The sequence below is a fragment of the Stegodyphus dumicola genome, chromosome 1, assembly GCF_044657685.1.
Source record: "Stegodyphus dumicola isolate Sdum_Otavi_A_Nest chromosome 1, ASM4465768v1".
Taxonomy (NCBI): Eukaryota; Metazoa; Arthropoda; class Arachnida; order Araneae; family Eresidae; genus Stegodyphus; species Stegodyphus dumicola.
Genome location: NC_140768.1, coordinates 256,028,773 through 256,055,292, shown reverse-complemented (window position 1 = coordinate 256,055,292; position 26,520 = coordinate 256,028,773). Strand labels below are relative to the sequence as shown.

The 26,520-nt window shown below is 34.0% G+C and overlaps 1 long non-coding RNA gene across 1 annotated transcript in view; it reads left to right on the top strand.

The window, feature by feature from the left end:
* LOC146999536 (uncharacterized) overlaps window positions 1–10,630 on the top strand; it is a 123,431-nt gene extending 112,801 nt beyond the window's left edge. The window contains exon 5 of the long non-coding RNA XR_015044269.1: window positions 9,759–10,630. This is a non-coding gene — a long non-coding RNA (uncharacterized LOC146999536). The remainder of the gene's footprint in view (window positions 1–9,758) is intronic.
* Window positions 10,631–26,520: the final 15,890 nt, after the last annotated feature.

The window sequence follows — 26,520 nt, the reverse complement described above, 5'->3', positions numbered from 1 at the left end:
GACACTGGCTTCGAATCCTAACGAACGAGCTATCTCCATAGAAATTTTTGTAGTTTTCTCATATGTAATGTGAATAGGATCCAATTTCTTTTTAAAGGTCCTCCACGAAGACATTCCTTCCCATAGGAAGGTAGCGCTAGAGTTGCTTTGTTTTGATGAATTTATCTAAGATAATCTATTTCTTCAAATAGAGATTAGATGAGAAAACGTATTCCTCAAATTGCACTTAGCGACTAAATATATTATAATTCCTTTTCTCTTCTAAAAGGGGAACTTACTTTAAGGTAATATAAAATGAAGGAATGTTAACAACTAACCTTGGTGGGTAGGGCACCAAGATTTTATATTAAAGCATTAACATACAACATTTCATGGTTGACTCAAGAGCACTCTGCAATCGATTCGTGCGTCAGCCTCTATTGGTCCGACAGGCTACAATCAGACGATTGTAGCCTGTCGGACCACAAATACATCCACTTCAGTATCAGCACCAGCACCACCATCCCAATACTTAAACGCTACAGACTACCGAAAGCAAAAAACAAGACACTGAAAAGGCAACTTCACGACCTACTTAGCAGAGAACTTCCTTCACTGCAGAGCTGCCACAACGCCTCAGACCTCGACCAGTACACAAACCATCTAAGGAGCTACAAAAATGCTGTGACAGTACTCTCCCCATCCGCACAGCCAAGAAAATCCAAGGTCTTTCATGGTGGTCGAAGGACCTTCGCCAGCAACGCCAAAAATGCCGGGCACTAAGACGCCGCCTTACCAAAGCAGACACCCCAGAGGAACGCGCCTTCTTCCTAACACAGTTCAGAAAAGAGAGAGCTACATACAAACGAAGCATACTGACTGCAAAAACTACCACCTGGAAGAAATTCTGCAGCGAGAACTCTGATCCCTTCGGAATTCTCCACAAAATCTCAACAAGCAAAGTTTTTCGACCCCACCAAATCTACTTGCAGCAACAAACTGCCAACTCGAACACCAGCCTTACCTCAAACACTGCTGCAATTATCTTGAGCACCGTCTTTCCCTCAGATAACCCAGCTGATGATTCACCGGAACAAAAGCTTCTTAGAAACAACCACGCAGCACCGATGACCCAAGACGACATTCCCTTCACCAGGCAAGAAATCACACAAATCTATCGGACCCTGCCCAAGAAGAAAGCACCAGGCCCTGACGGCCTAGACTATAGCATCCTCAAGGTCGCCTACAAATCACATCCCATCTTCTTTCTTCACTTCTTCAACAACCTACTGAAACATGAGCTCTTCCCAAGCGCCTTTAAAACTGGTCATGTAGTCTTCTTCCTAAAAAGAACAAAGATCCCCAAAGCCCAAGCTCTCTCCGACCGATCTGCCTGTTGCCGGCTCTAGGGAAAGTCTACGAAAAACTAATAGTACAAAGACTCATCTTTCATCTGCAAGACAACCACATCCTAAGCAGCAGACAGTTCGGCTTCCGCTCCGGCTTCTCCACACTGCATGCTCTGGAGGAAGTTCGACGGATAATCCATCATAACAAAGAATAACAGCTTCACACGGCCTTTGTCTCAATTGACCTTCAGAGTGCCTTTGACACCCTCTGGTGGCCGGCCATTAAACAAGCTCTCCGTTCATCTCGATGCCCCCGTAACATCTATGGCATATTTGACAGTTACCTCCAGAATCGTTTCCTCCTGGTCCCACACAACAACGGGAAAACCATCAAACAGCAGGAGAGAGGATGCCCGCAAGGATCTTGCGCCGGCCCAATGCTCTGGAATCTAACTTTCAACAGCATCATCTCCACCAACTGGCCACAGCATACACAACTAGTTGCCTATGCAGACGACGTTGCGTTCCTAATCCAGGGTCGCACCAGAAACGAATTGGAACACAGAAGCACTCAAATATTACAAAAATTCAGCTTCCTCTGTCAAGAACTCAAATTAACCGCTATTATCATTCCCAAGCCAGGCACCAACCCAAGCAGAAATCCATGTATTAAACTCCAACAGAAAAATCTAAAAATCGTCAAAGAGCTCAAGTATTTAGGCTTAATATGGGACAGAGGCCTTACATGGATCCCACATCTACAGCAACTCAAAATTAAGACACAAGCCATTGCACGCAAGGCCCGTCAATTTCAAGGTATAAATTGGGGTTAATTAACAAGATTTTGTACACGACAGTGATTGAACCCATAGTCCTGTACGCTGCGGCAATATGGGCGAAGCCGATGCAAAGCCGGAAACGTAAACAACTACAGACCATCCAAAGACCTTTCGCACTAATGATGTGCAAAGGTTTTCGCACCACAGCCACCTCTGCGGCCATCATCCTTGCAGGCATACCGCCACTATATCTTAGAGCCGAGCAAGAAGCTACAATAACCAGAGTCCTGCAACTACGCAAAGACGCCACCTTCCACGATACAACCCACAGTCCGACCTTATATGAAAACCCTCGCCTCACCCAACGCCCACACCCAGGCATTCAAGGAAGAAACTTCCGCATCACCATAGACAACACTAGCAATTCTAGTATTCCCAACGCTACGTACGTCTACTACACCGATGGATCCAAGATTGAAGACGGAGTTGGTAGCGCCTACATTTGCTACCACCAAAATGATGAACATACCCGTTGGAAGGCAGCACTTCGGCACTTCAATAGTGTGTTCCAGGCAGAAGCCTTGGCCATCCTCAACGCCACCAACGACATACTAAGTAACGGCTACCACCAAGCATGCATCTGTACAGACAGTCAATCTTCACTCCTGGCGGTTCAAAGCTTAAGCCACACCTCCCCAATTATCTCCGAAATCCAAAAGCTACTCTCTGTAAACCATCAGCAACGCATTCACCTCACCTGGGTCAAGGCGCATGCTGGTCTAGTTGGAAACGAGGCAGCAGACACCCTAGCCAAAGAAGCCGCCATCAGTTTTGAAGTTCAGCAAATCCGTATCCGTGCACCACCATCGCATCTAAAGAGGCTTCTCAAAGAAGACCTACTCAAAATATGGCAAGAGGAATGGAACGCGTGTGACACCGGACGACGGACCTACAATCTCCTACCCAAAGTCTCTCTATCACGCCTCATAGCTATACCCCAACTCACCCTGTTCATAACGGGACATGGCCCCTATCCAGCGTATTATTATAGGCACAACATCTCCACTACAGATGCTTGCGTGTGCGGCCAACTTGGATCACCAGACCACTATATCTACTCTTGCCCACTCACAGCAGACAACCACATTAAGCATCCCACTCCTCCTACAGACGCCTTTCAACGGTTCATTATTAAAAACAAACCTGCAATCAATAAAATCTGTAAGGTCATTGACCAGCTCGCCGCTATGGGCCAAGATATATGCGACGCTGCATAATCCCACAACGTCCGCCACTAACAGAAGTCAACATGAATATCACCCTGTGCTGCTAACATGTCACCGCGCTCGGCATGCTCATATACTCAGCAACCTATGCCCTCCACAAATATATATTCGCCGGACCTCTACGTGTCCCCCATATCAATGTCCAGCAATCACATGTTATTCTCATCTTATGGCCCCTCGTCTGTAAACACACCCCACAATGTACAGTATATGTGATCAATGAGGCCAAATATGTATCTGACATGTGGTATATGTGTATTATTATTTTTAAGTGTGCTTTATTTGTCATAAGTCTTCAGTGTTAATCAAGTGTATCCCTCTCCCCCCTTTTCCCCCCTCTGCGTGTGTGTTTTCTGTATATTTTCATGTTTTTGTGTTTTCATACATTTAGTACCTAGCTCTGAGCCCCTCACCTGTAAATCCGTCCCACAAGTCTCATACCTGTAATTATGTAATTAGTCAAGCAATGTTATTAAGTCGCCCCTGTTTGGCCATGTAAACTCCTGCACCCTTAATAAGCTCCCGGTGTGGACTCTTGAGGCCACAGGGAATTGTTGTCATTAGATAGTGGAAGGCGAGGGACACATGCCTGTTTATCTCTGGTAGCCACCAGGCGTCCCCGTCTTCCGTCACCTACCTACCTATTATTCCAAGTTTGGAGATCGTAAGTTCCATATAAAGAAATACAGGCTGTTTCTTAGATCATGGGACAAACTTGGAAGAGTAGTGGAGCGTACTAAAACATGCATTTTTGGTATAGGAATGTAGGGTCTAAAGTGACGGGTTAAGGTAGGAACGCAGAAAAAACGACACGGGAGTGTCGTTTTTTGAACTGGTGATCGCAATTTTGAACATTTATTGTGAATACTGCATTGCTACAAAGAAGCACTTTGCGTTGATTTTGTACATAAACACATTTTTATCTCGTGTTGTTTTTTTGCGTTCCTGCCTTAACCCGTCACTTTAGACCATACATTCCTATAAAAAATGCATATTTTAGTAAGCTCCAAAACTTTTAGAAAATACCACCACCCCTCCAAGTTTGTCCCATGATCTATGAAACACCCTATATAAAACTTAATAACAACTTTTTTAGCAAGGCAAACGAATTGATTAAACTGACATTCTACTCACTATATTTGTAAGAGTTACAGTCTGTTTCATATAAAAATGATTTAGATCAAAAATGTATGGCGAGCAGTATGTGAGTTAATAAACATAGAATCAGTTTACAATTTATTAAAGAGTAATTCCATAAAATCTCTTATTCATCTAAGACGAAAACTAAAGTAAAAATCCATTTTCCTATTAACACATAAAATACGAATTCCATGCTTTAAATTAAAAGAAAGAAAGGAAAAAGAAAAGAATCGAAGAATTAAAATCTTTGATCACTCCCCTTATTTGGCATAAAATTATTTCCCGGAGAGAAAGGAATTTTTGAAATAATTTCTTCTCGACAGCTGGAATTCTAAAATTCGAGTTATTTTCTGTCCTTGTGCAGACGTATTTTGAAATGCAAAATCTGCTTGTATCATATAGAAGTTTATATTTTTTATTACATTTTTCCTTCATTTTGCATAGATAAAAAGAATTATTTTATTCATACTTATTTTGTAATATTTAAAGTAAGAAAAATTATTCTATTCTGAGAAATTTTCTGATGTTCGTATAAAGAAAACATACATCAGTCTGTAATCCATCTTATCCTGCTTTCTTTTATCTGAACCTTTCAGTTACATGCTACTAAAGAACGCTTCTTTGAATTACAATGAAAACTAGTAAAAAATCAAAACATATTTGTTAAATTTGATTATTTAGTTCGGCTCCTTATATCTGAAGCTATATTACATTATGAGCAATAAATATATTTTTGTTAAACAATAACTATATTTTTAAATAACAAGCAATAATGTAATTTAAATAATAGCAATAAAAACATTTTTATATTTTATTACTTATTTGTGAAGAAGCAATAAATATATTTTTGTTAATAATAATAAACAAAATTATTAACTACCGGGAAGAATAATTGTGTTTGTCAGTATAAAATTCTGAACATATATATTTAAATCCTTTAACAATGTTGTGCAGCTAATAAATTGTCTCGTAATGATGCATAATTAATTACACTGCAAAATAAAATTTGTTTTTAAATATGCTAAATTTTGAAAATTTTTATAAACAGGAAGTAAAATAAAAATTTTAAGTTCTTCGAGCAGTATAGCATATTTCGATTAAATATGTTATAGAGAACGAAACACCTTATTTTACAATGGATTCATGGTTATCTAGGCATTTATTTTTGTTTAGACTTTTGCTGTTTTTTTTAACGTCCGAAAAAAAATGATAGTTTTATCGCAGAGGCAAAACGATAATTTCTAAAATGTGGGTTTATTTTCTTCAACACTGGAAAAAAATTAATTTTTTTCTTCTTAACCAAAGGTCATTCGACGGGCTGAATTAAAATTAATAATTATAATTAATTATTATAATTAATTACAGGAGTTTACCAATTCCCTTAACCGACATTTGTTTTTTCTCATTATTTCTAACTTAAGAAACAAGTTATTACTCAACAAGATTACTAACCAAAAATTCTTAATTCTCAAGGCGCGGACATTTACAACCATGCCCTCTCCGGGATTCGAGCCCGAGCCCTTTGGTATCGCGTTCGGCTTCCTTAACCACTATACCGTCTGGGTGCCTTATTTTAGAATATAGTAATATATAAATATTTCAGACTCAAGACGGCGATATAAGCTAAATTAAGAATATTTATAGTACGTTAAATGAGGAAGAAAAAACTCTTTAAAATTTCTTGTTATGAATGCTGTTTTGTCATTCTTTTCTGGAAGTTGAAGGAATTTTATTCACATTTCTTTGGATACTTGCTTCAACATTCAAATAAAATGTTTTATACACTTTTAGGTTATTTTATCTGAATTGATATGTAGAGTTTAATTTTTGATGATATTATAAAACCTCTTGAGCCAAAATAAAGGTTAATATATATATAATGGCACCATGTACAAAGCACAGTTAGCTGATTCTGTTAACCTGCTTGTTATAAAGCTTCAGATTGATTATGAAACAGAACATTGTAAAATGGAGTATCTAAAAAGAAAATGCTTTGCTATTCATGAAATAAAACCCTTTCCACTCCATCATGTAAAGCATACACACAATTTCCCCGTTCTGCTCATGCGAACTCAAATTTTAATTCGTCAAAATTTTGCCAAGATCACATGAATCACCCAAGTTTACTCACTGGTTTATTTCCTAAGGAGAAAAAAGAAATATGTCAAGAGAGTTTATAGTATGCCAGACAGTTTATAGATAAGCATATCTTTTATAGATACCTTGCATTGAATTTCCACTCGAAGCTAAACAGTATTCGAACATGAATTTCGTATCTTTTTATTTTGAGGAAATTTACCTTTTCTGGGGAGAGGGAGTAAATTTAGAGACTTGAAGAATCGATAGAAAAGTACTTAAATTGATAAGTATGTAATGTATTTGAAATCAGCTGTTAATAAAAATAAACTGTTGCGAAGGAAGTTCATCAACTTTTATGCAAATTTGCCCATTTAGTTTTATTCTTGCTCTTTTTATTTCATTTATCCTATATATGTGAAGATACAAATTTTAATAATAATAAATTCTCATTCCCTTAAATATAAATTTATAATGTTATACATTACTTTAAATTTACTTCACAGTGAAAGTTTTATGAAAGCAAAATTTTAAACTGCGTGTTTTAAATCCGATTGAAGCGCGAAATTTGTTTTGTGACTTATTATAGCAGATGTCTCAGCTTATTTTGTTGGTAGTATAATTTATTTGCAAACGCCTCTGGTATAATTTGGGAAAAAAGAGGAGTTAAAATTAGTGTTCACAAAAAATATGTGATATCTCTTTTAATGGTTTACTGTTGGTTAGCGAAATCTAACTTCTGTAGCAAGTCAGAAGTTTCAGTTAATCTATTCATCCTTCCCTTTCCGACTCAAAACTGAAAACGCTTATCACCTCACACGAAACTAGTTCATACAGAATGAACAATTCGCTAGTTAAAAAAGCTAATAAACACTATTTAAAGCATAATGATAAGGCTTTTACGAGCATTTATAGAATATCTCCGCAAATAACATATTTCAGTCAGCTAAATTACTCCCGCAAAAACCTAAGCTGTTTTTTACTGATGACTTGGGATTTAAGTATCACTCTTAACTAGCCATAACACTCTTGCATGCTATAGCAGATCAAATAAAAGATCTGCAGTCGCACTCGTATGCATTAAAATTCTGTCAGTAATTACTGAAGCTTAATAATGAAGGGTGGATAGGCGCCTTGTTAAGCGAAAAGTAATCCGAGATAATTACTGTGTGAAGGCCCTCTCCCTGCCTCTTCCCACAGCAACTTAATGGGAGAAAGCTCTTGATTGATGATGGCTCCTTACTTCTTTTATTTTAGCCCTATTTCTTCTGTCTGTATGGCACCTTGGTTTGCTTTCTTCTCCTTGGAACACATCGCAGTGCTGTCGTATGTCTTGTCAACCAAGAAAAATGTATTTATTGCAGAGAAATAAAATGTTAATTAGGACTAATGATAAATGTCTGTTAAATGAGAAAGCAAGAATTCTTTTAAAGAGTTCTTGCAAAAATGCTGTTTATCATTCTCTTTTGAAAGTTATCAGAATTTTATCTACATGTCTTTGGGCAATTGCATCATCAGCGATCATATTAAAGTTTTTATATAAGATATTAAATCTAAAGTATTATCAGATAAGAAGAACAGTCATTCCTTTAATGCAGAATCTTTATTAATCTGTAGCGCGGATGGACTCTTTAGAAGGTAGTGGCTGGTTTTCAAGTTGTATGTGATATTTAAGAAGAAGAAATACAATTGAATTGTGTTTAACGTTCAGTTATATATGCATAAATTTGATGAATTACAATACTTACTCTTTGTTTACAAATTGTATGAAAATTTTTGTTTAAATTTGTAATTTTTTGAAGAACATCTTGCGTACATATACACACATACAAATGGCAAAAAGTGTAACGTGGCCCAAAAAAAAAAAAAAAAAAAAAAAAAAAAGGAATTTTGTAACATTTGTGTGTGTGTTTAACTGAGAGACAGTAAAATTAAAAAGAAAACAAATAAAAATCCGTTAAACGCGAGCCGTATTTTGCACCTTTCTTAACTTTATCTTTTTTACATTCCCATATACAGTGTGGTAATAGAAAAGCTTCCCCGATATATGAATCCCTAGCGACCTATTCGCTCAACCAATCAAAATGAAATTTCGAGTGTTATTTATTATCTGAAAGTGTGCGCTCGAGATTGTATTCGTTAAAAATAATACATTTCTCACAGTTGCGGTTACAGAGAAAACATTTCGAAAGGCTTTACCCATTTTTTTCCTCTGCAAATTGATCAACAAATTTAAAAAATCGTAAATGGCCTCAGAACGACGCACTTATGACCAAAATTGCCAACGTAAAACATTTAAAAAGAACAGATTTGTAATGAACCATTTACAAAACAAGGAAGAAGCAGGAATTTTTTTTCCAAATTACAAGTTTTCAATGGTCCAGCCTTCACAGATTATAACACATTGCAATGACGAATGTTAGATCGCTGGAGAGATCTGTATAATTTCACGTTTTATAGCATCTTCCAGTTCTGACAAATCTCGTGTGTTTGTGTTGTTACGCCTTCAATTTCACATAATTCCAGCGCTTGAAATCCATCGGAGTAAGGTTGGGGGATCGCGGTGGCCACGAAACTTCGAATTTACGGGAAATGACTTTATCTTAAAATCTTGTAATTCCAATAAAAGTGTTTTTTTTTTTTTTTTTTTTTTTACCGTCTTCTCTCTTGTGTTGTCATTGGATCTTTACAATGCTCTTTTTCGTAAATGTTTTGCTCCGGCAGTTTTAGTGATACATGTATCGTTTCAGCGCAGTTTATACTTTTTTCAGTGCGCTAACTAGTTTGCGCAGAAAAAATGGTGCATATTTCCATTCGAAATTGTAAAATTTCGAAATTGTTTCACTGTAACCGTAATTGAGAGAGCTGTATTGTTTTAAATCATTAGAATCTCGAGCGCATACTTTCAAATCACAGTATCTGAAATTTCATTTCGATTGTTTAAGCAGATAGGCAGCTAAGGGTTCATATATCCGGGAAGTTTCTTTATGATCACCTTGTATATAAAACAGTATTTCAATGTTAATTTTTAATGGTCATTGGTTCTTTTGTATATTAGCTGTTTCCCTGCTATACTGTAGATTTAACCTTTGAATTTCTGCTGCGCTTAATTTCTGATTGATCACTTTTATGCATTTTATTTCCTTTAGGTTATTTGGATTATGGAGAACCATATCATGACTATTTGCCTCAAACTCTCAGTGCACAGCTATCTACAGCTTGGCCGCTGGTGGGCAGATTTCCTTTCGAAAGCAATTTCGAAACAAGAATTTAAAAGTTTAATAATGATTTGTTACTAAGTTTTAAATCCAAGCGAACACTAGCGTTCTAAGTATGTTTTCAGTGAAGAGACGAACTAGCTCCAACTTAAATCCATTCCCATATTCAATTTTATACTTTTATTTTTTACCCTGTTTACAAAACTTAACATTTTTAAAGCGTCATTATTTGTGTAAATATATTGCTAAATCTGTCCTAAATAAAATTAATTTTTGTGCAGCATAAAATTTCCTTTTCTTTTGCCCCTTCGCATGAAATTGGCAGATATATAAGAATTAACGAAATTTATGCAGTTTCGGCATCTGTAAAAATATTACGAACTTTCTAGTGGCGATTATCACTCTAAAACGATAGTCAGAACCAAAGACTAGTATTATTGACAACTTAAAAACCTCTGTAAGAAACATCACCATTTTAAGTCGATAACCTGCTCAGGAGACCGAAATCATTTTGAACTGCGAGTGATAGAAAGAGATAACTATTTTGAAAAAATCCTCCTATAAAAAGCGACTGCAGCATAATAAATATTTTCTTCTTTTCTCTGATGAAAGTTACCAAATAAAAAAGTGACTTGTGTACACAATGGTTCATTAATAATTTTAATAATGAATGCAATATAATTATCAGTTTCGTTACATATGTCTACGTGCAGCAATGCGTGCTCGCATATTTGTTTAACATAAGTTTCCTTTGTTGACAATTCGTTAATACTACGCATAGTCTTTTCTTTTAGGAAACCTCACTGATTCTTTCATTGCTTTCAGTTCGTTGGTGTCTTAGCTAAGCAGAAATCATTGCAATTTCAGGGAAATATTTGAAGCAAAAGCGCAAATGACCTAAGGATATAAACGCAAGGTTTTTGTCGTGGGTAACTAAAGTCTTTCTTTTAATAAATAAGCATACTAACTGGTTTTCTCGTGGTATTAATTTACAAAGAAATTACACCATGTACTACACAAAAAATGAAATAATTTCACTGCAATTTTTTTTCGACTTTGCCATTTTGATCACCTCATCTCAAATGATATGATCTTATGTTTTATATTGTTACGAATTTTGAACATAAAGAGATAATTTCAATGAAATAATATGTGAAATTGTTGTATTCCTTTAGTACAACGTAACATGAAAGTCTAAAGCAACGGAGTTTGACGGAAAAGTAAGAATACAGGGTAAAGTCTATTTAACACTGAGTAAATGGCTATCTCGCTAATTTGGCGAGATATCGCCAAGCTGGGAACGGTTTTGGTGACTAGTTTTTGTTGCCAAATTTGGCAAGAAATCACAAAAAGTCTCAAAACTTGGCGATCATTAGGCGACATTTTGATTCAGCTCCAGTATCACCGTAATAGGTATTGTAATGGAATAACTGTAATTGATGATTTATGTAACTATAACTGTATACCTTCCAATAATTTCGAGAAACAGAAAGTGCTAGGAATATCTCGGGGGTTGAGTGAAAACTACATGAGCGCGGAGAGAACATCTGCGCTGAGTTGTTTGTTGTTGTACGTTACCAGATTAGAGGGACTTCAGAGCATTGAAAGTTTCACCTTTTAGATACGCTTTGCTTGTGCTGTGTTTAGCATTCATAGTAGTTCGAAATGTAACTACTGATAGTGCTGTGTGTTACTGTGAGCATCTGTACGAGTATTTCTGTGGAAAGTTCCAGAACTCTGAAGTGTCCTGTTGATAAAATAAATTTTATCAACCTATCATCGGACCTGTAAGTATTCAATCTGTTACGAACCCGTACGCACGCAACAATATCATTCATCTTCGAAGCATTAATTCTTAAATTTATAACCCTATCCCAATCACTTAGCTTAAAAATGTCTCTGGAATTAAGTTGAAATTTGCATACCGATATTAGATTGTATTTTTTTAATCTTGTGATTTGATTATGATGACATCTTAAGTTTTTTATTTACTTACTTATTTTCTTTCATTTTTTTTTAACTTTAAATGGCAAATTAATCGAGGTTTTAGATTTTTCCTATGAAGTTTTCAAATATCATTTTTACCCCGCTGTTTCAAAACACAAACAGACTAGTATACATGGTATTAGTTTTATAAAGCAAAATAATAGCTAGCTGTGTTTAAAATTATTTGCTGGAAAATCTTCATGCATCATAATTTAGTTTTTACACGTACTTAATTAACTCGAAACTTAATCATACGCAAACAATTTCACAATGTTTTCTCTATTATTCCTACTGTCAGAAAAATGGAAAGAATAAATAAATAAAAACTTAAAATAACAATCTTCAGGTAATGTTCAACCTCCTGCTGTAAATTAGAAAGAAACTAGAGGGCGAGGCATGCTTTCAGGTTATACTGCCTTAAAAGCAGGCGTGTGGCGGTACATCCTCTTGATTAATAATAAAAAAAGAAGAGTCTAACTTAAGCGTATGTGTATATTCTCTGCACTGAGGAAACACCGGAAAACGTTTACCTTAAAACCACAATAATTTCATTCTCCTATTCTAGTCATGCATTCTATTCTTCCACATTTTACAATTCTGCACCACAAGAGAGTTGTAAAACGGTGTAAATCCGCCCTTCACTTTTATTAGTTCCACGCCTAGTTAGTCAGTAAAAATTTTTTAACTCGGTATTCATCTGACCTTGCGAGTGTCAGAAATAGCGGAACTGCTTTTTCCCTCTGATAATTTCTCCTTTTGGTTCGTTTAGTGAAGATGCAACTTAAGTTTGAAAAAAATTTAACACAGCACGTATCTAATTCACATGAGACATGTAAAGTACAACAGAAGGCAAACATGCAATGAAAATTGCTCAGCAACCTAATTTGAATTTAAAATCTCCTATCTTTTAACTATAAATATTTCCCTTACATACGAGTATATGAGCAGAGAGTAATAAGCAAGTGACCAAAAAATCTTCAGTTCATATGCCGAGTACCTATAAAACTTAAGAGTTCAGAAAGATATTTGTTTCTTCTGTTCGTGATAGATTGTTTGATTATCTTGGTAGAATAGATTAAGTGTGGGTCAGTACCTACATGAAATTTTTCGCAAAAGCATCCTGCCAGAAGCATGAAGAATATTTTGAATTTTATTTTATATATTCCTTTCTTAAAGAACATCGAAATACAACGTTTCTCTAATTATTTTATATTCTATTTATTTATATTAAAGTATATCGTATTTTCTCTTGAGAGTATCATTAGATTTTACTTTTTAAAATATACTCACATTCAACACATTATTTTACTTTGAAAGTGCACTCACATTAAAGGCAGTTTATTGTTGTTGCTAATGTTCACTTGGTTGACCCAAGATAAAGAAATTCCTCTTAGCAACGATCGCAAGTTTGCGCTTGTCGCTGGCCACAGCCTTGTGCCAACAGCTAACAGCCTTGAGCACATACAGTTGACAGTGCGATTTAGCTCAGTTCCGCCTCCAATTTTGATGGACAGCACCCCAGGGGGGTATGGGTACGAAGATCTCCCATCCCTTTCCCCAACCACCAATCTCTTGAGAGAACGTTCGTTTCGCCGCATATTTAGAGTGCCCCCAAGATGCATGGATACTATACATTTAAAAACAGCCGTGTCTTCTCCGGGATTCGAAACCGGGCCCTTCGGCATGCCAGTTAGCGACGCTAACCACTAAACTGGTTGGGCAGCAAAGGCAATTTATGTTCTACAATATTAGATTTAGTTAATTATATACAAATTATATACATCATCTCGTCCTTTATAGAGCATGCACATTAAATTTAAATATATCAAATCCATCCTGAAAATCGCGACTTCAACTCTAGATTTAAAAATACGTAATGGTACAATCCTGTCTTCAAAATGTATTTCTCATCTTGACTTTTAATAAATATAAAACGGTAAAATGTGCACAAATATGCACTTGTGTGCAAAATTTAAAGCATTTGCACATCATTTCGAATTTCTGAAAAACTAATGTGCCGATTTCAATGATATTTGATACGAATGTGCATTGCAACCAGAGAAAGTGATAAATATAACCATTCATAAACCATTTTATGCATGCATGATTATCAGTGAAACTCATAGTCCAGGGGTTTTCAAAATCCACTTTGTGATATCAAACTGAAAATGAGTCTAATATAGTCCGCTTTCACAACCAGACAAGTCGTGCAGCATGACGACATGCTGGACAGGATGCAGTTGAATACTCCCTGCTGCAGTTAATCCCACTCCTGAAGCAAGGTATTGTTCATGTACGGAATGATTCTCGGAAGTGGAATGGCAAGATGAAACTGCACTGTCTAGAGCAGTGGTGCCCAATTTTGTGCTCGGCGATCTTTTTGTATGTACTATGAACAAAAAATATTTTAAAAATAACCATTCATTTATATTTCTTAATTGTTAAAATATGTTAAGCATTTAAAGTCATAAAGACGTTATAAAATAATTGAGTGTTGACTGATGAACTTGATAGCGAACATGGAATCTTATTGCTTCATTCCGATGTTAGATGGCTCAGCAGGCGAAAAGTACTTCAATGATTTGTAGAACTTTTTTCGCCAATAAAGCAGTTTTGGGAATCTGGAAACGAAAGTTATAAAGAATTGGACGATGATAATTGGCCATCCGAGCTATATTTTCTCACGGATATAACAACTAAACTGAACGAAGATCTCCAGGGAAAAGAAAAAAATCCTTTTTCAATTGACTGGGACTGTAACTGCTTTTCAGATAAAGTTAAATTTGTAGATAAATCAGATGAAAGAAAAAATTTCACCTATTTTCAGAATTTATTAAGCCATATTAATAACCCCAAGGCAATCGAAATAAAGAAATACTCGGAAAACCTAAATGCACTGAAAAATAATTTTGAACTCCGCTTCTCTGATTTCCATAAAGTTCAACCAATATTATTATTCATCTCAAAACCATTTGCCGAAATTAATATTTGAGATATATCCCATGATATTGGAAATATGTTTAACAAAAATGTTGATGTTTTGTAAATGCGCTTGCGATAGACCAAAGGTTGGCCACCACTGATCTAGACATACTCTATAGCGTTAAGGTCAGGAGACTTGGTTGGTCAATCCTTGCGGCGAATATCCTCACTTTCCAGGTAATCGTCGATCAGCTGAGCCCTATGTGAACAAACACTGACGTCCATTAACAGGAATTCAGGACCAACAGTGTCTTGAATAATCGAAAACAGTGCTCTAAGATCTCCCCTCTATACCTCATAGTAGTCAAAAAACGTTTATCAACTACATGCAGGGGTGTGCGGCCGTCGAAAATAATGTCTGCCCAAACTGTTACACCTCCACCGCAGTAATGTTCCTTTCCCTTGACAAGAGAGGGATGGTGTCACATCCTAGGCTCTCTCTAGATACAAATACGCTGAGAAGCAATGTCCAGGCTGAATCTCGACTCATCTGTAAAAAGCACGTGTGTCTGATCCAAGGCGTATGTTGTCTGTACTATGCTAAATGCGCTCTCTTGGGTGCTGCAGTGAGCGAATCGCAGAGGCTTTTCTAGAATACAGTCCTATCCCATCTATCGGGCGACTATAGACCATAAAAATAGGGTTCCAGTTTCACACAACTTACGTTAGAGCTGTGAAGCTGTAACCATCCTGGGTCGCCGCGCTGGAAGTATCAAATAACAATCTTCATTCGTCGTTGTTTGACCTTGGTCAACCTTGTCCAGATCTTCTTGATATATATCCATTGTCTTGAAATAGTTTCCAGAAGTAAATTGCACGCGATACTGAGCGTTACACTGAGCTCTGTATCACCTGCACTTGTGACTGGCCTGCTTCGAGTCCACCGATAATTCACTATCTCATTACGTCATCCGCATGTTCGTGACTATTCATTTTACCTGATACCTTATAAATTTACCCAACCTTCGCAAGAAACACATTGATTGTAGTGAAGGAATACGAGAACGCAAATAGCTAAAAACGTTTTGTGGCTCCTCTGTGTCACAGACGTGCAGATATACGCTTCCGTATTCGACTCTGAATATTTTAAAAATTCTTCGACGGCATTCATATCTTTGGTTCAATACGTTTCGCAAAAATAGGCATAATTTGTAAATTCTCCGCACGAGTGTATGCTATTCCAGTTGAAGTTCTTTACTGCGGACAAAAAATTTTAAAACTTTTCCGTTTTATAGAAGATTTAATTTAATGAGGTTATACTACAGAATCCTTTTGATCCCTTTCGATTTATTATAGCCTTTGAAATCACACTTTTAGAAGTCCAATTTATGGATAACTTGTAATATGTAAAGTGCATTGCACAATTTTCTGAAATTATTCACTTGCATCAAGATTTTTATTTTTGAATAAGCTTTAAAGATAAACTGTTATTTTATTCAATGATTTTCAATTTGCATAAATGATGCTTCAAAGGAGAGTATAAAAGAATTCTTTCAACTTATACTGCAATCACATTATATTATAATTTCTAAGTTTTCTTTTAATGGCTATCATTCTTCTTTTTTCATTCAAACTATAGTAGTCTGGTATAATCCAATTGTATAGTTTATCCATTTGGACAAGTATTAGACAAACTTTGTGGATAATTAATTATTTAATAGGAAAGTCAACTTTTTATCGGTATAGCGATCCAGTTTAAAATTACTTGTGATAGTAAGCAATAAACAATTTATGAGTACAGTGAAGTATTACTCCTAAGATGTTAATAAAACACAAAAAAAATTAACTTGATAACTTTTTACACTTTACTAGCCAAAAAATTAAAACATTCTAATTTCCAAATATTTCCAATTTCACTTCTCATTTTCTTTAACTTATGAACAGTTTCTTTCTTTCAAGGTTCCACTTGAGTCTGAAACTGTTAGAAAGTAATATTTTCTTAGTGAGAATTTTTTCCTAAATCATTCAACACGGACCTTTGAAAGCATATATTTTGATTACCGAAACATCAGCTTGATTACAACCATAATGACTGAGGACATCAGAAAAGCGCTCTAAAAGGGGACGAAAGAAAAACACCCAAAAACTTGCAATATCCCTCATTAGTATTTATTTGCAATTACTTCATACTTAATACTCATGCTTCTTGCATACCTTTACCCCTTCTTTATCATCTCCACAGCAAAAAAGGCATCTCGAGTTGCGCCGGATGCTTTTGATGTCCTCAATGATGTCACTTCCATGATTAAACGCAACCAAGCCGCAAAGCCAAGCCCAGAACATCCTTTAACGCTAATCATAACAACTAAGACAATGAATGAAGATGTTTATATATAACCTTTAGTGAAAACCACTTGTCTAATTTTCTTTAAAAAAATCATGTCACTGAATTCGACCTGAAGGCAATTTCGGAAAGGTTATTCCAAGCTAATTATGCCACGTGATATAAATATTGCATCCAAATCTAAAGGCTTGGCCATTGCGTTATGATAGTTTGGGAATGCTAAAAGAAAAATAAGCATTAATGAATGTAGGTAATGTTATGTATTGATGCTGCCAGGTTGCAGGTTAATCCCGCAGTAGGGAATTTTTTCTTTTTTTTAATCCCTATAAAAGGAATTCTATCTTTTTCATGGATTTCTGGTTTAAATTAATATAACCTACTTCTTTATTCGAAATTCTGTAAAAAATAAAAATAAAGTTTACATGGTTTTTGTTTTCATTCTGCGAAAACTTTAATGATAATATTAAAGTATATAATAACTAAATTAATTAAATTTATAAAACTATTCTTTTCCCACACGGTTTTAATTAAATGAATAAAAAAATGTATAACAATTGTTTTTAGGTATCATAATATTCGTAATCATAAGTGAATAAAGTTTAAGTCGTAGGGCTGCTAAAAATAGAAAATTTTAAATCAAAATTTCCAAAGAGATATTTAAATGAAGTGAACGTAACCATTCTCTCAAATGTTTTTTTAATTACTATTATGTTCATTGTACCTTTAAATTATGTTAATTTTCAATTCAATTCATAGCCATTACTTTATTTCTTTTTATATTAATGTATTACTTTATTTTCATAGCCATTACTTTATTTTTTTGTTTAAACCATGATAAGTACTTATTATATGATAATAAATAATTTAAAAATAGACATTTTTTAAACGTTTTGTATTTCTAGTTAAAATTGTGCATTTTAAAAGATTTTAATTAAATTCCATTTTAAGTCGTGAGTTGGAAAGTAAGGACAATTAATAAAGGAGAAAAATCATTGACTCTAAATGTACGAAGATTATTCTTTCTAATTATTGAGTCAACAAATTTAGAAACAATCTCTAATACTATCAAATATAACTCTTGATTTAGAAGTCGAATTTCTAATTCATCTGAAATAATCTCGCTTATACGATAACATAATACATAACTTTTGATTTAAGAGTCCACCACACTGATCACAGATCATCGCTTTGCTACTAGCTTTAACTACTGTGAGTTTTTACTAGTCGATGTAGTTTATTGGCCTAAGGCCAATCATAATAATTTTTTAAATTATGGTGCAAACGCACTTTACACCCGGAGGCTGTGCTGTTATTTTTGCAAAGTCAAGAGTTCAAAGCTAAGTTCGTAAATTCACTAAGTTCTTATGAAGGAGTGAATTGAATACTGCGGTCTTAAAGTCTTGAAATCCAGTCTCTAATTCATGTATGCACTATTTATACAGTCTTTTAGATATGCAAAATGTTGAAAGTCGCGATTTCTTGGTCACGTGACGTGAACCAGCTAATACGAAAGTTTCCGAAATCGAGATTAAATTAATCTTCAAGACAAAATTTTGTAGAAATTTAGCTGTAGGTACTTCAGTTATTAACAAAATTCATTTAATGTTGAAATTTCACTTTTATAATTTGCGTAAATGGAGAAATAATCCTAAATATTCATTTTTAGTATTTAAGTTACGTGTTACAGGCCGACAAATGGGAAATGAATGTAAGTAAGGTCACGGGGTATGATTCGGCTAATGGCGAACTTTCACGCTCAAACTTTGGTAGTATTTTTTAAAAAATACACTAAAACATTGAATAATAATGATGATTAAATAAATAAAGTAAATAATAGTTGAAAAGTAAAGCCCTTTACCAAGTATATTTCCTGCTTTGTCAGGAGAAATAAAGGTAGAAAAACAAAAATTTCTATTTACCACATGTACAGATTTACTACCACCAAGGTGTAAAAAGTCCATAATTTTTAATAATTGCATGATAACTGAAAAAAACTTTAAAAAAAATTGAAATTTTCCAAAATTTACCAATTTTATAAAATTTGTTATTTTGTTCTTTAAAATGCTCTAATGTTTTCATAAGGAATATTACATTTCGGTCTATGTAAAGGTATAAAGTTTGAAACTCTGCTATAAATCTTTTGACGAAGAAGGATATGTGAGAAAATTTCAACACACTTTTTTTAATCTATATCAAATTCTAAAAATTTTATTTCATAAGATTCATTAATGAAATAAATAAACGAGTTTTTTTTTTAAATTATATCGAATTCTAAAAAAAAAAAAAAAAAAAAAAAAAAAAAATGGAAACTATATCGAATTTTAAAAAACTATATCGAGCTCTAAATAACACATATAGTCGTATGATCAAGTCAGTTATGTGTGTGTGAAAGTTTCAAGAAAATTGCATGGGTGTAGAATGGAATAAAAAATTAATGTTGAGATATCGCCCAAACAAATAATTTTGAAGCAAATAAAAGGAGTTAATTAGAACTGGATAAAAGTATGTAAGGTATTTCTCCCGCCTTCCTAGCGAGCCTTCGTGGTGTAGTGGTCTGCACGCTCAGCGCGTAATTGAGAGATCCGCGGTTCGGTTCCCGGCGAAGACGTTGCATATTTTTCATCTTTCCTGCTTCCAAACTACCTAATGTCTCTACAAGTAAATATAATTAACTTATAATGTGTTTATCCCTCCTTTCTCCCTGCCTTCGTGGTGTAAAAGTAGCACACTCGAGAGGTACAGGTTCGAGTTCCGGCAAGGACATTGCTCATTTTTCATGTCTCCTCATTAAAAAAGAAATCCTAATGACTCTACAGTGACTCCTGAAATAAAAGTTGGTGGATGATGATTCATCACCACGAGGATTTGGCGATTGGGGGTCCCCTAATCCCCAGTCACCCTTTAAAAGTGGGAGTATATAAGGTATTTTTTCTTCCTTTCCGCTTGCCTTCGTGGTAAAAAAACTGTTCCAAAACATATACAGCAGGTTTTCTTTAAGGTCAGCGCCACACTAAATCTGAACTTTTATTCAGTTTTCAACTGAAACACCGAATTTGTTTGCCTTACTTTAAGTAAGATACTACTATAAATCTTTATTTCTATTAAAGTTATTCATGGAATTTTAATATTTGTAATATTCTTAAGTTTTGTAAGACTATGCATTTATGGACATTTCGCAGACTTTTTGTACACGATTTAATATTCAGTTTATTAACCTAATTACATGGGCCACATGGATGTTGAGTTCTTCAAGGCAATTAGCATTGATAAAAAACATAATCGACCTTTTCGTACGTATAATGTAGAGAGAATCCTGAGCTACACTGTGACCAAGAAAAGGTATAGATAATATTAACCGGAATTTTAGAAAGTTATTAAAATTTTGCCCAGACATCTGTAAAATTCAAATGCTGTGCACATACATGTTTGTAAAATGTTAGACATATGCAGGTACTAATCAACTAACAATTAAATTTTACGTTAGCTAATTAGGATCTAATCTGTCTTTATATTTTATTACATGTGTTTGACACAGAAGTATTATTTGACCGCTTGTTATGATCTAAATAATCTATATGTTTATTTTAGAAAAAAATGAAGATCCTAATGTCACAAATATAGATAAATATTTTTTAAATAGTATTTGAATGTCTAGAGGTGAATTTTATGTAAAATATAGATGCTATTCGTACATTTTTAGACGAAATTGTATTTACAGAAATATTTATCGAAAACTTTTATGTTTTAAATGTCTGATAACCTTTTTCCTTCACTATTTCTATACACCGTAATTTCCAAGACAATAAGGCCTTTTGCAGTATCGGAAGAGGCAGTTTATCCCATTGTTCTCGAACAGCTTTCCAAAGTCTAAGGAGGTTGTAGGTAGACGCTCGGACAATACACTTTTTTAAAGTATAAAAGCGCAAAAATGCATTGATGATAGATCGAGACATGTAATAGAGGTATGAGTGAAGGGTTATGGTCTTGATACTCGTTTCTATTCCCTTTTTTTCCAGGAAATTAACAGTGAGTTTTGACGCGTGGCTGCTCTCTTTGTCTTGATATAGTTCTACTGGTTGATCACTCTGTGTGTAAAGAGAAGGTATTTCATATTTGAAAATCGAGTATAAAGTATGTTTTTGATAATATATGGAGTTGACCTTAACGTTTTCTCCACTTTCTTTATTTTTCATTTGTCGTTATATGAAAAACCAGCAACAATCATAAATCTCTTAGAAAACCTTTCGTTAGATTCCTTGAACCACGTTTTAAGATTTTTTGTCCTCTTTGATGATAATAAATGGTTCTCTTTTTATTACAACCATTTAAGTACACCCAATATTCGTCTACTGTGATAATGCTTTTCCATTTTTTTTCGGATAAAGGTTTCCAATAAACAATTCTGCAGCGCGTTCTGCATTCGGTGATATGTCGTGGAGAAAGACGATGCACATTACGTTTTTTCTCCTTTTTTTTAAGATTCCAAATCGGATTTAATCTCGTTTTACAGTTGATACTGAACATTTTAATAATTTTGCCATTGTCCTTTGACTTGGTGGATTTTTTTCGACACTAAAGTTCTTACTTTTGCAACATTCTAAAAATTCCAATTTTCCCTTTTATACTTATTTAGAAAAATTTTTACATTTGCAGCTACCTTTCGACGTTTTTTTTTTCCTTTGTTGTTGACAAGATTACCTGCCGTAGCTTTAGATATCGAAAAACCGTGGCTTTCACAACGTTTTTAATAACCAGATACGAATCATTTCCTTCGGAAAGAACACAAGCATAGCTTTCCATCGCTTGCTTCTTTAAAAACGACATTTTGGGTGAAAACAAAACTGTCAACCAGCAGCCTATAATTCATAGTTTCAAAAATATAGTTGCAGTTGTAAAAAAATCCAAGTAAAAGATTTTTTTACAAGCAAAGCAAAATCGTCTAAAAATATGTTAAGTGCCTCTGTTTATCTCAAGCGTAATAAAATATCATTATCCGTAATAAATATCCATGTGCATGTATTATGGAATGTTATACATCTGCATTTAATAGAATTTTGAAAAAATCCTTTTGGTTCTAATATACAATGTATTAAATTCATTGTATACGATTAAAAGTTACATAACTAAAAAACTATCTAAATGTAGTAAGATATAGTAAAATCTCATTATTAACGCATTATGAGAGATTACATAACTGCAGCATTAATATTCATAACTGTCTTGCAATAGAATTATCGTTCTGAAACCTATTGCCATTTTCTAAACATAAGATCTTTAACTTATCTCTCAAATTCTAATTCTTTCCTTGAAAATACTAAACCTCATCAGTCTGAAGGGTAAGTACGTTATTTAAAAAATTCTGTCTTTATTTTATTTTCCTGTCTTTCATATAGCAATTATTAATATAGCAATTAGATATAGCAATTAGAGTAATTTTAAACGAGTATAGTGCTAATATGTTAAATATAAAAATGAAGTACTTATTATTATTCATAATTATTTAATTGATTGTTTTATAACGCTTTAAAACCATTTTGCAAATGTTGGACTGAGAGCCTAATTTACGAAGATTATCATCATATCGACAACCATGTTTAGACAATAGAATTACGTAGAACTAGATTTTTGAACGTTTTTAAAAATATTTTGCAAAATCAAGAATAATTCAATTAGCTAAAAGAACTGTTTAGCGGAGCTTCGTATTCCAAGACTTTAAAAGTAAGCTAGAAGGGGAGAAAATTGAAACGAAAAATCCCTAAATATGACTGCAAAACTAAAAACTGACCATGAGACCTGAATAAAATAAAGAAAAAGGCGTCTATTACAAAGAAAGAATTAGAATCATTCTATCCACTCCCATCTACTTAGACATTCAATTGTCTTTATCAGATACATACAGAAAACATGTCTAAAAAACGCACTCCAGCTTACGGAGAACACGCACAACACTCGTTCTGCAGTAAACAAACAAATAAAACGCCTGATCCAATTGCATTATAAGCTCCCCGATTACACAAGTCCGCTTGTTACGATTGCTGATCGTAGTTTTATTTATATACCTCTATCGCTGTTTGACGAACGTCAATCGCGGCCTAGGGCAACAGGGTTTCTAAATGAGCCGGCTTAATGGGCGATTGGAGCCGATCCCTAATTGTAGGGGTGGGGCCCTAAAGAGAAAAAACGGTCACGAGCATTAAAATTGTCATCGGTTTTCTAAGCTTTTTCAACGGGATGTGAGAAATATTGCGCATTGCGAAAGGTAGGATTTACTCGATTGGAATTTGAGAACATGAAATGGTTTAAGTCTCGGCTTCCCAAGCTGATTTTAAAGAGTTTTTTAAGGAACTGAAGAAATTACTTGAGTCGATACTTACTTGTTTAGGGCATTCATTTCATGTGTTCTGAAAAATATACAAATGTTAAAAAATGCAGAAGACTGAAAAAATTTAATATATATTAAATAAATTATATTTAAATATATATTACCAATAAATAAACTTAAATTTTAATAAATATAGGCAATAAATTATGAATTTGACAATAAATTATGACTCAAAGAAAATTTGCACTGAAGTCACCGTTACCTCGAATAATAAAGATTGTATCTGTCAATTATCTATTGTATTGTACTAAACAGTTCTCCTCATCGATGTTGTGTCGGGTAAAGTATTAGGATGAGATAATACTTCTTTACAAATAGCGCAGACATCAAAGATTACATAATGAAATTCGAATTGTCTTTCACTAAGATAAATGGATGTGGTGGAAATGTACAGAAATGTGAATATGGGTTGTTGGAACTATTGAATAACAAATAAATATATTCAGATTTAACTTAAATCACCTCGACTTTAAAAGGCCATCAAAAATTTTTCATTTTATTGATAATAAATATCCGTTCTTCTTAGACTTCAAATTTATTGTTACCACTTAAAATTTCCTTTATATGTTTAATACTATTATTTGTCCTTATATATATATATGAGTGTGTGTGTTTCATATTGAATGGAGCAAAAAGAACAGCATAGTATGAATTCTGTAATTGATTTATGACGAATAGTACGAAATCTGTAACTGACAATTCGAAACAAATTAATTCTGAAACTACAATTATACAAGTTTTATCTGGCAGAAGCAAAAAAAAAAAAAAAAAAAATCTTGAATTTACGAAATCTCTGCTGGAGGCACCATTAATCAAAATGGCACTATCCATGGAGAAGTAAGCGTTCAATGTTTTGGAATACACCAAAACGTCATCATTTATCACGTTGAAAGACATTTACGCACGAAATTTGTTAAATAACCATCGCATCGTCACAATATCGAACGGCGGAAGAAACAGTTTGTGGACACGAACTGCTTGTATAAGTGATTGGAAACAATTCTTCAAACGTTTTTACGAAGTCCGATAAAATCAACGCAGCATGAGAGTTCTGAAATCTATGTGTCGCATGTAACGATGTGGCCTGTGTTACGGAAACGTCTACTACTCCAACTAAATATCTTTCAGGTGGTGCAGGCGTTAAAAGCTTCCGCTAAACCGTGACGTAAAGCTTTATGTGAGAATTTGGAAGATAGTTGGACCTTTCATAAACAGACTTGTGTTTACGCATGAAGCCACTTTCCACGTTTCTGGCAGTTAATTGCCGTAATTTACGATTTTGGGGCACGGAAAATCCCCATGGTGTAATAGAACATGAGCATGATTCTTTAAAGTGAACATTTTCTGCGCTAACACTTGTGTTTTTGGTTCTCTCTCTCGCACATTTTTTTTTCTCAGCTGAAGGAAGCGGTTACCGGCTTCATTCTGCAGCAAGACGACGCTCCACCATATTGCCATAAAAACGGTTGCCAGTGCCTGAACGATTGTCTACCGCAGAGATTCTCAAACTGTGGTTCGCAAAGAAACAAAGTATTTTTAAATATTACATTAAAAAATCTCATGAAGAAAACGAACAACTGACAATAATTTTCTGTGATCGAACTCTAACTGAAGATTTCAAAAATAAAACACGCGTTAACTTTCGGCTAAACCAAAAGAATTCAAAGGCATTTCAAATAAAGCTCATAAATTTTTATTACCTTTTGGCACAATCTATTTGTGTAAACAAGGATTTTATTCTATGTTACATTTGAAAAATAAATACAGAACAAAACTAAGGAGGATCCTAATTTACTGTTAAAACTAAGTGAAATAAGACCAGACAAAAAGAAATCGATCTCTCTTAAACAAGCCCAAATTTAACAATAAATTTTAGAATTAAAGTATTATAACTTAAACTTTGATAATTAAAATGTAACCAATTTTTAATCTAATATTTTTATGTGTGCGTATTTAATACAAATAGCAATATATGATATATATATATATATTTAATATTTCTATTGATAAATTTAAAAATAATCTTTGTAAAATGTAGTGATGGTACTGAAGTTTTTCAGTTTTTGTTTATATGGTACCTGCTAGTCAAAAGGTTGAGAACCGCTGGTCTACCTCATCAATTGAATTGCTCGCGCTGGGTCAAACAATATGCCATTGCATTGTTGCTCCCCCCCCCCATATCTAATCTCTTGTGATTTTTTTCTATGCGGTTTTGTTAAAGATAAAGTTCTAATGTCTTCATTTTACCAGCAACTCAAGCAGCGGATAACGTAAGTCCTCGGATCATTAACAAAAGCTATTCTATTGTGAATGTGGCAAGAAATAAAATAGCACATAGATATTTGCCGTGTTACCAAAGGGACATACATAGAATACTTATAGGAAAGTGGATAACTATAGTATTAAAATTTGATCTATCAAAATAAACTTATTGCAGTGTTCGCATGTATGCTTTCTTTTTGTCCCATTCAAAATGAACACCAAATATATATATATATATAATTTATTTACTAAATAATATTGATTAATTGATTATATCATCTCCTAAGCTTAATTAAAGTAGAATTATCTTAAAAGAGTGAATCCATACTAGTAAGTTATATTTTGAAAGTAAATACTTGAAAGTAAAATGTTAATAATGTTTTAACGGGGACTGGAATTAAATCATCATGAAGAACAAAATTTCAATTGTAAAAGGAAGAAATTAAAGACAAGAAATAAATTAAATGCATGTAATCATTGTCATTGATCGGAAATTAGTTGACTTTTCAGGGGGAACAAACCAACTCCCGTTCAATGAACAATAATTAATAAATAAATAGGAAGGTGTTTCGTCTTTACTCGAGTAATAAGGCTAAGCCAAACCGGCAATTCAAGTCAGTCCAATATATATATATAAATTAATAAAGAATAGTCTAAAATATACAGAACATATATGCCAACCAAAAGTGATAATCTACCTAACAGAAAGGCACAAATTAAATATATTCTGAAACAAAATTTGCAATAAAATTAAGCAACGAGCTAACACAATCTACATTAAGATTATTATATAAATC